Below are 11,254 nucleotides of genomic sequence, written 5' to 3' on the forward strand. Positions count from 1 at the left end.
CAGTCACTGGGAATCTCCCTAGTAATATATTGAGCTAATGGAGTAATCTCGACCCCCACAGACAGGGTGAAAATTACAGGGTAGGAGGCAAAGTAGGCAGAACGATTCTCTTTATGAGAGTTTTCTAACGAAGTTTATTCAAGTGGGAAACATCATATGCCAATTGAAAAAAAATTCCTTTATGCAAAACAAAGTGATCCTTGAAAATAAGCCTAGAAGAGAGAAGTAAAAGTCACAACATTTTAATTCATTTGCTTGCTGCTTTTAAAATATCGTATGCGAAACAAAGGATAAGAACCATGTGAACAGCATAAGTAGTCTATCAAATATAACTAAACATTCAAGAACAACAGACGAGAACTAGATGACTGGCAAGAGCCTAATGGCAACATTGGCAACACACGTTCCACCTCAACAGCACAAAGACAAGCAATCCAATTAGAAAATGGGCAAAGGACACGAACACCCTTCGCTGAGGATGTCCTTCTGGGCCCACAACGATAGGAAGCAATCCTTGCAGTCATCAGCCATTAGAGAGAGATCATTGAAAATAATAATGATATATCTCCCTTGCCCCAACAATAATAGCAATGATCAAAAAAACAGAATACATCTAGCGCTGGCACAGGTGTGCAAAACTGGAACTCTCCTATACTGCTGGGGGGATGGGAAGATGCTACAACCATGGGAGAAACGGTTTGATGCTTCTTTAAAAAGTTAGAATGAGAGATACCTTGTTGTTGTGAGCTGTCGTTGATTGGTTCCGACCCGACTGCACCACCGAACGAAACCCTGCCCGGTCCTACAGCATCCTCACCATTGTTCTCCTGCCCGAGCCCATTGTGGCAGCCAGGGTGTTAATTCATCTAGTTGAGAGCCATCCTCTCTTTGGCTGCCCCTCTACTTTACCAAACATGACGTCCTTCTCCAGGGACTGGTCTCTCCTGGCAACATGTCCAAATTATGCCAGGCAAAGTCTTGACATTCTTGACTCTAAGGAGCATCTTGGTTGTACTTCTGCCAAGACAGACCGGTTTGTCCTTTTGGCAGTCCATGGTACTCTCAGTGTTCATCACCGGCACCACCATCCAAATGGGTCGGTTCTTCTTTGGTCTTTCTTAGTCAATGTCCAACTTTCACAGGCATGTGAGGCAATCGCAAATATCATGGCTTGGGTCAGGCGCACCTTAGTCCTCCAAGTAACACCCTTGCTTTTCAATATTTTAAAGAGGGAGAGAGAACATCTGATCCAGCAATCCCACTACTAAGAATATGTCCTACAGAAATAATGATATGAAATACGCACACCCATGTTCGTCACAGTATTGCTCATAATAGAAAAGAGATGGAAAGGCCCTAAGTGCTCACTAACTGATGAAAAGATAAACGAACTGTGGTACACACAATGGAATCCGAGGCAGCGTTAAAGACCTACGAAGGATTAGTGAAACAGGACAGTAGATTGAGTAAAACGAATCAATCCCCAAAGGACAAATATTGTATGAGACCACTATTCTAAAGTCAATGAAGAATTTACAAACCGGAAGAACTCTTCCTTGATGGCACACATTCACCTGGGAGAAGGAGCAGGCAGGACACAATCAGGAGGTAGTCAGCACACCAGGACCAAAGCAAAAGAAAGCACTGAGACTAAAGAGCCACAGAGGGAAATGCTGTTTCAGACACAATCCTGAGACCTCAGTAATAACACACAATCCTCTATCAGTGGATTCATAATTAGATATGTAAAAGGAACAGGTGTAGGATGAGGTATGGGGGGTACACTCATGAGCATATATAGGTTTTGTGGAGGATATTTCTATGTACATATATGCATGTGCTGTAAATAGATCTGCGTCAGTCTGGGTTGACTAGAGAAACAAATCCAGAGACATTCGTGTATGTATAGAGGAGAACTTTATATCAAAGAGCAATTGTACATTAAGAAAACATCCTGGCCCAGTCCAGCTCAAGTCCATAAGTCCAGTATTATTACCCCATATGTCAATACTAGTCCATAAATTCCTCTTTAGACTCACGCAGGTGTGCAATGATGCTGAATGCAGGAAGATCACAGGCCAGTGGGTGGAAAGTATTGTGGATCCAGTGGAGGTGGAAGCATCTCAGCACTGACGTGGGGCTCCATGTGGCTCCTCCAGGTCCAGGGCTCTGGCCGCATTAGTGTAGCTCCATGTGGCTTGTCAGCCGGAAGACAAAGCAGAGAGTGTTGGGTATGGCCTCTAGTTAGCTATTTATTCCTGTAGCACCTCCAAATGAGGTCGTCAAGCTGCGACCTAATTGACAGACTAGACTCCACCCCTTCACAAGTTGACAGGAGATTATGTAACTGCCACACTATCCTTGTATAGAACAGAGCACACAAGGGGAAATTTTAGGCAAACTTTTTAGCTCTACCCAACCACAGTAAGGGCCTGAGTCATTGGGCTTGAGAGTTGTCGGCTATAGTTGGGGAAGGTGGGGGAACACCTAGGTTGATTGACATAAAGTAGTCCATAAAGCCAATGTCCTACATTCTACTTCGGTGAGTAGCAGCGGGGGTGTTCAAAGCTATGAGCAGCCATCTAAGATATACAGTATATACTTGAGTATAAGCTGACCCGAATATCAGCCGAGGCACCCAATCTTACTCCAAAAACTGCATTAAAAATGTGCTGAAAACTTCAGCTTCTACAGGAGTATATAGGGTCACTACTGTTCTCTTCCAGGCCAGAGCAAAGACATGTGCAGAAAAACCCACGACTCCAGGAAACAATTAGTTCAAAGGATGAATGGATCCCATGAGCCGCAGTCTCCACTAGCCTGAGACCAGAACTAAAGGGTGGCCAGCTACCATTACCAACCACTCTGATTGGGATCCTGAGAAAAGGTTGTGGACAGCAGAGAAAAATGTAGAATGATATTTGAGATCATTAAAAAGACCAGATCTACTGGCTAAAAGAGACTGGTAGAAACTCCAGGGTGATGGGCTTTAGACCAGTGGTTCTCAACCTTCCTAATGCCGCAACCCTTTAATACAGTTCCTCCCCTCCCCCCAACCATAAAATTATTTTTGTTGCTACTTCATCACTGTAATTTTGCTACTGTTATGAATTGGGCGACCTCTGTGAAAGGGTCGTTTGACCCCCAAAGGGGTCGTGAACCACAGTTTGAGAACCGCTGCTTTAGACACGCTTCAAACCTGGATCTGGATTATTTCCTGGAGATCATCGTTCAGCTGATCACAGAGAAGCCATCAAATAAGCAATAACACCGTGAGGAATGTGCTCCCCCCAAAACAAAATGCATCGACATTTTTAATGGGAAACTAGTTTGCTTTATAAACGTTCACCCAAACCATAGTAAACTTTTCCAAAACTAAAAATACCTTCTGCTGTAAAATCCTCATCTCCTACTGTCATTAATATAAATATGTAAGAATAGTGGCCCACAATGAAACTTGTGCAACATCTGGGTGTAAATTGAAATGACAGTTTCATGGGAAGGCTAATTAAAGAAAGGGTTAGGGTTAGGGTTGTGCTCTGTTAGTGCAAATGCAAATGTTTGGTTGAGCTATTTATGCCAGTGCCTCCTCCTCTATCTTTGTCATCGCTCATTAATATTTCTCACAAGGCTGCATGAGGTTATGAATCGGTAGTAAAGCATTTTAAACTACAATAAAAGTGCTCTTGCCTACTCCGTTTCCTTTATACAATTCAGTAAACTATTAACAGCACGGAACACAGCAGTCTTCATTTCGATATTCGAGGATCCATAGTAACAAGCTTTCTCATTTTAGTTGAAAAGCTTCAAATCCACTCTTTTACGTTTCAATAGGTCCTCTTGCCCCTCCAGTCAGTTATTTACAAAAGAGATAATTGATTCTTTATTTTTATTTATGATTTTAAAAATAACAAGTTGGTTCTGTAGCATACTCCAAAGAAGAATGATTAAATAAATAAATGATTTGGAACAGAGGGCTCCCTCTACAGCCATAGCACAGGAAGGTAACCCAGGGAATGCAGAAACTATTAAAAAAAATACCATTGCTATCTCCTAGAAGCTGAAGATAATTCAAAAATGGTTACAGCAGAACATCAACAGAAAAGTTCCAGAAATCCCAGCCAGATGCAAAAAGGATGTGGAATGAGAACTGCCTTTGCTGATCTCGGCTAGGTCTGGGCTGAAAGGTGAAGAGAACCAGGAAGATGTGTGCCTGAGTTTTATTGACCACATAAAAGCAAACAGCTGCATGAAGCATAGCATTATGGGAGCATTGTGAAGACCAGGGATCTGAGAACACTTGCTCATGCTCATGCTGACCCTGTACGCCAAACGTTTGACCAGAGCAAAGGGATGGTGTGTCGTATACAGTTAGGAAAGGAGTGCCTTAGGGGCGGGAACTTTCAGCATTCTTATGCAATCTGTATTTGAGCAGATAACTTGAGAAGCTGGCCGGTGAGCAACTGGGATGGGCGTTACGATAATGTTCTGATCTCTGAGTAATTACACAGGACCATGCACTTTGTGGAAATATATCAAGCAGAACATTTATGACCTGTGCACTTTTCTGTATGTGTGTTATATTTAATAATGCCTTTAAAATTTATATTTATATGCCTTTAAAATATATATATTTATATTTAACATTTTATATTTGTATAAAAATTTACGTGTTATATTTAATAATGCCTTTAAGAATGCCTTCAGACAATTTTCACTCAAGTCACAATGAAAAGTCTTTAAAGACTCTGTTTGGATCTGAGATCCAATCTGATTTATTGATTTATAAATTTTACTTATTTTGTTGTTGTTGAAAACATACATAGCAAAATATAGGTTTGGTCCAGTTAGAAGTTGTTTCTCCCTCATTCACATCAACTCACTGCCCTCTAAGGTTCATATCGAATCTTTGGAATTGTGTTATCAATTTGATAGTGTGTAAAGGAGCACAATACTTCAAAAAGCTCAAACTCACTGCCATAAGGTTGATTATGACTCACAGCAACCCTGTAGGACAGGGTAGAACGGCCCCTGTGGGTTTCTGAGACTGTCACTTTGTTGTTGTTTTGCCCAACGGCTTTATTGACATCTAATCCAAGCACAAGTTCAATGGTTTGAATGTATTAAAAAGAGTTGTGCACTCATCACCATAGTTTGAGAACATTGTCTTCTTTCTTGTGCTCATTATTATCAGCCCCACATTACTCCACAACCTCCCCTGCCCCAACTCCAGGAAGCCATTCATCTGGCTACTGTCTCTATGGATTTTACTATCCTGGATTTCACAGAAGGGAAATCACACCAAAAAAGCTCAAGCAACCAAAACAAAAACAACCTCAACCCAAGAGAAAGTAGAAGATCATGGAAAGTAGAACAAATTAAAAATAGGTCAAAAAGGAAAACAATGATAATCTGTCAAATTCGAACCTAACTACATCTGCTGAAAGGACTACAGAAAAAAAAAAATCAAGCTTCAAGTTGCATTATCGAAAGAATCTATGGGCAAAATATGGAACAATGCAAGACCGATCAAAAGAAGATGGGAAGAGCTCACAGTCTCTGAACTAAGCCACTTTCAACCATTTGAAGCAGTACAACCACAATGCTTCTTAGGAGCATGGACAGGTAGCCTTTGCCTCCTGTACTTTGGACATGTTATCAGGAGAGGCCCGTCCCTGGAGAGGGACCGTGTGAAGGAGGAAGGTCCTCGATAAGATTGACTGACACGGTGGCTGCAACACTGGGCTCAAATACAGCAATTGTTAGGACGGTGCTGGACTAGGCAGTGTTTTGTTCTCTCACATGGGGTCACTATGATTCAAAGCCGACTCAATGACCCCTATCAAAAACAACAACAACATATCTGCAGTAATCCACTTTCCAGTGCACGCTGTCTGTTGTCACTCTGTCTGAAAGGAGTATTCACATCCCTAGTCAATGGTCCAAGGGAGTTCAATGGAGGCTTGATCTGAGAAGGGATTTTGCAAATGGATTTGGGGCTTTCCCTGCCATCCATAGCCTTTTGCAAACCAGATACTCAGAATTTAAGCTCTAATACAATTCCGACCTCTGATTTTGGATTTTATTATTTACTGTCCTTGGATCACCTGGGCTGGTGTGCTCCTTCTGTGTGAATTTAGGTGACACCTCACTTAGATGGCTGTTTATTTTAAGAAAAGCCATGAAGACCCGCCAATACTTCCTTATGATAACTGGGCACATTCTGATTTCTTCACTACCCTTTACTACACCACCCATATCTTCAGGGATCACTCAAGAGGACAAGTATTGAGCAGGTCCACATAATAATTACTAATTGTTCTTAGATTAGGGTTTATGGTTTATTACAAGCTCAAATCCATTTGAATGTGTAAAGTTTATATATATTCCTGGCCCACTTTAGAGACAGCATTGTTAGCTTCTTAAGAAATAATTTAAATAAGCTCCACAAGACATTTGGTAATCCTTATAACATTAATCTAGCAAACAGTATAGAATTTAAAGCACTAATAATAAAAGGAAAATATACCTATACAGGGAAACTTTTTAGACTAAACTACATTGGATATTCACTTATATATGTTAAACACTTAAATACTTGGACGCTATTTAAGAAAGCAATGAAGGTTGTACTTGAGGCAACAATTTCAATAGCACTCATTCACTAAGGCAAAACTATGTCTGTAGGACTAAGACATATCACAAAAAGCAAAGGAAGGCATAGCTTGCTTATGACTGTCTTAAATCGCCAGTTATTGGTCAACCTCAAAAGCAAGAGATTTGAGCCAAAGTCCACTGACTTCGAAACCCATGACTTCGGGATATCAGTCTTCTGCTTTTGCTCAAACTCGGATGCTCGGTTTTTCAAAAAAGTATTTCAGTTCCTGTGATCTACAATCGATGTGTTTAAGGAGTTTCCAAATCACATAATTTTTATGTGGTTTATGAAAATTCTGTGCACCTCAAAAAACCAAAATCTAAAATCTACATTGCTTATAGCATACAGCCAGGGTCACCAGGCACAAAAATGCATAATTAGCAAGAACTTATTGGGTGGATTCTCTCTTTGGGAGAGACTGTAATTCTCTAGGGAAGTAGCAACCCTGGGCTTTTTCCCTGGGAACAGCTGGTGGTTTTGAACTGCTGACCTTGCAATTAGCAGCCCAATCAGTAACCCACTACGACACCAGGCCTCCGCTAATGCTCCAGGCAGACCTTTTATTACAAAGTAGTCTATACTCTTGTTCCATTTGAAGTTGAATTCAAGGGATCTTTTTTGGCTTAAGGATGATCTCAGCACAATAGTTATAGGAGTTCATCCACCCCTCATCACTCCAGCAAGTCTAAAAGTCTGGGAGAATTTGAAATTCTGTTCTGTACTTTCTCCCTTTTAATCAGGATTATTCTATGGAATCTTTGACCAAAAGTTTAATAACGGCCATTTGGAACCCTCCACTTCTGCTGGTTTCATGACAAAGGAGGAAGTTGCTCATGGTGCCAATTAGCTATACCTGCCATATCCTGGTCCTATACCTGACTCGCAAGATTTTAAGACCCCAGGCACTTCTTAAGGAGCCAAAAAGTAGATAGAACAGGAATGCTAAACACAGTATCAAGCTAATTAACTGGGATACCTCATGAAACCATGACCCTAACCTTCCAACCAAGAAATCAAATCCCACAAGGCATTTGGTTGTACATCCGCAGCCTCACCAGCTGGACTGAAACTGTTTACAGGAGTAAAAAGCCCCATCTTTCTCCCTCAGAGTTGCTGGGGGTTTCAAACTGCTGGTCTTGTGGATCGAAGCCCAATGCATAACCACAATGCCACCAGGGCTCCTTAGCATCACAGCACTGCTCAAAATAGGAAGTTTGGTGCTACTTCTTTCAATAATGCGAATACCTGGACACTCCTGCAGTCTACGGACCAGCCGTTCAGCTACAGATCAGTGTACAAAGCTGGCTGCTCTGGGAAAATGCAGCACTGCAGGGGCAGGTGGCTTTGAAGCCAGTGAGAGCCATCTTTCAGGCAGGTATTTTGAGTGCAGAGTACTCCACTAGCCTTGTGAACCAAGGCCTCGGCTGCCTTCCTCCCACAAAGAACAGGGGAGGAGAAATGAGAGCCCAGAGATGCGAGCATCATGGGATGCCAGTCCTTCTTTTGGTTCTTGTCAGTCAACAGGTCCCTCCTTTACTCGTTAAGTGAACATCTTCTTTAAAAAAAAAATCATTTTATTGGAAGCGAATACAGATATCATCCTATTCCATAGTTTAGTCACATCAAGCAGGGTTGTAAAATTGCAACCACAGTCAGTTCCAAAACATTTTTTTCCTTCTTGAATTCCTTGATATCAGCTCCCCTTTTATGCTCCCTCCCCCCACCCTCCTCAACCCCTTGAAACCCCCTTTCTACTTGTTATCGCCATTGGATCATCCATTCTGGGTTTCATAGACCAAAACACCAGAAAAACATATAACACAAATTAAGAGGGCTACACACAGTGACAAAATGCATGAGGTAAATCTCAGTATGAAAACTAAACAAAATGAAAAACTACCCCCAGAACCTGTTGAAAACCAGATCAGGCCCAAAGTGTATTGGGGGCAGGGGGTGGGGGTGGGGACTGGGGAAATCAAGTGACAAGGTTTTGACCATTCAAGTCAGGTTTGTCATTTGATCTCCTATAGTGATCTGTTCACTACTTCCTGTTTGGTCACCAGTTTATTCCCATGCCTCAATATGAATAGAGGGAAATCATCAGAGACTTATTTCCTGTGTAGATCTCACAAATGTATCTTGGGCTTTCACTGTTATCCACAGCCTTCTGTAATAAGAAAACATCTTTAAGAAAACGTCTTTTAAAAAGGATTTTAAATGCTCACTAAAAAATAAAAAGTCCAACCAAAATACTCCCCTGCCCAATCAATCCATGGGAACTGTTTAGGGGCAAGAAATGGGCTATTAATCTACTAACAACCAATAAAACAAGCGTTTTACTGGAGTATCGGGTAACAAGTTGGGCTGTTAACCACAAGGTCAGTAGTTTGAAACCACCAGTCGCTCCATGGAAGAAAGACGAGGCTTTCTGCTCCGGTAAAGATGTACAACCTCAGAAATCCGAAGGAGCAGTTCTGTTCCATCCTAGAGGGTCACTATGACTTTGAGTCGACTCAATAGTAAGTTTTAGAACCAACACAACAAAACCAAACCTGTTATCAAATGACTTCTGACGTCCAGCCACCCTCTGGACAGAGCAGAATGGCTCCACAGGGTTTCTGAGACTAAATCATATTTATAGGAGTAGACAGCCCCATCTTTCTCCCCTGGTGTGGCTGGTGGGATTGAACGACCAATCTTACGGTTACCAGCTGAGTGATTTAACCACTGAACGGCCATGGAGCCTATCTACTACAGAATGTTGAAAATTAATTTAATAAAAGTTTTCAGTGCTTCATCTTTTTCTAAATAAGCTTCTTCCTTCCATGCCCCATAGCAACTTCTGCTTTTTGTTCTACTACTGCGCTAGACCATTTAGTGATGTGAGTTTTTGTTGATTCTTCTTTAAAAAAACCATGATTATTCAATATATTTGATAATGACATGAAATTTCCTTAGGATTAAAGTGTTGGAAAGCAAGGATGTAACTTTAAGGACTAAGGTGTGCCTGACCCAAGCCCTAGACGAGCATATGTGTGTGAAAGTCGGACATTGAATACTGAAGACTGAAGAAGAATTGATACATTTGAATTATGGTGCCGTGAAGAATCTTGACTATCCTGGACTGCCAAAGAACAAACCAATCTGTCTTGGAAGAAGTACAGGAAAGGATGGCAAGACTTCGTCTCATGAATGCTGGGCATATTGTCAGGAGAGACCAGTCCCTGGAGAAGGACATTATGTTTGGTAAAGCAGAGGGCAGCGAAACAGAGGACGGCAATGAACAAGATGGACTGACACAATGGCTGCAAAAATGGGCTCAAACATTTGAACACCTGTGCGGATGGCGAAGGATCAGATAGCGTTTCGTCCTGTTGTGCATCATGTCGCTATGGGTGGGAACTGACTTGCTGGCACCCAACATCATATTCAAGGGGCTTCAACACCTTTGTTGGAAATGGAATTGAAAGATCATACAGATTGTTTCCCACAAACCTTTCGAAGAGTCCTTGTGAGAAACCCTGGTGGCTCTATGAGCAAGGCATTGGGTTGAGTAAAGCAAGGTTGGTGATTCAAACACACCAGCTGCTCCAAGGGAGAAAGATGAGGCTGTCCGCTCCTGTAAAGATGTGCAGACTCAGAAACCCAGAGGAGCAGGTCTACTCGCTCTTAGAGTGTCGCTAATAAGTGGAAATGGGCTCAATAACAGTGGGTTTGGATTGGCTTTTTGGATTCATAACAAAGAAAATCACCATTTCAACATTAAAAATATATACAATCCAGTTTCATCGTGTTTCATATCCATCACCATATAGTGATGTGAGTTCACCCAGCCAGAAGGAGAGGAGCAGAGAGTCATAGGAAATTTTTATTTCTGCTTATTCCCTCTTTGCGCATCAAGGGAGATAGCATGAGGCTTCTTTAAAAACCATGAGCAGCTCCCCACTGCTTAATAAATTAAGGGCACTGTACTCTAGAAATTCAAGGTTGACTTGAGATGCATGTTTCAGCTAAAGGTGAAGTGTGACTTGGTCTATTTTGGTCCTTGTTAGCCGGCATGAAATCAGATACAGTACATGAGAGCAATGACTAATGTGCATTTCTCCACCTCATTTCTTCCATCTCCGCCCTTCGTCAAGAGTGCATTTCCTTTTAAGGAGGATCTGATGAAAACAAAGAAGAGAAAGTCAGCATTTTGTTTTGTTTTTTAGTTGTCCAAAATGGCATTTCTAGTACTTAGATGTACGGTGGCACCAACAATAAAGTGCTGCGCTAATCATCCAAAGGTTAGCGGCTCAGGCCACCCAAAGGCAACTCAGAAGAAAGCCCTGGCAACCTACTCCCTAAAGATCGGCCGTGAAAGCCCTATGAAGCTGTTCTAGTCGGTGCACATGGGCCCACCATGCTGCTGTTGTTAGGTGCTGTCCAGGCAGTAGTGACTCTGTGCACAACAGAATGACACACTGCCTGTTCTCAGGCCATCTTCACAACTGCTGTGTTTGAGCCCATTGTTACAGCCACTGTGTCACTCCATCTCATTTGTCGTTACAGCCACTGCGTCACTCCATCTCATCCGTCGTTACAGCCACTGCGTCA

Source organism: Echinops telfairi, unplaced genomic scaffold (assembly GCF_000313985.2).
Source record: "Echinops telfairi isolate 266 unplaced genomic scaffold, ASM31398v2 ScPeMD7_2573;HRSCAF=3158, whole genome shotgun sequence".
Lineage (NCBI taxonomy): Eukaryota > Metazoa > Chordata > Mammalia > Afrosoricida > Tenrecidae > Echinops > Echinops telfairi.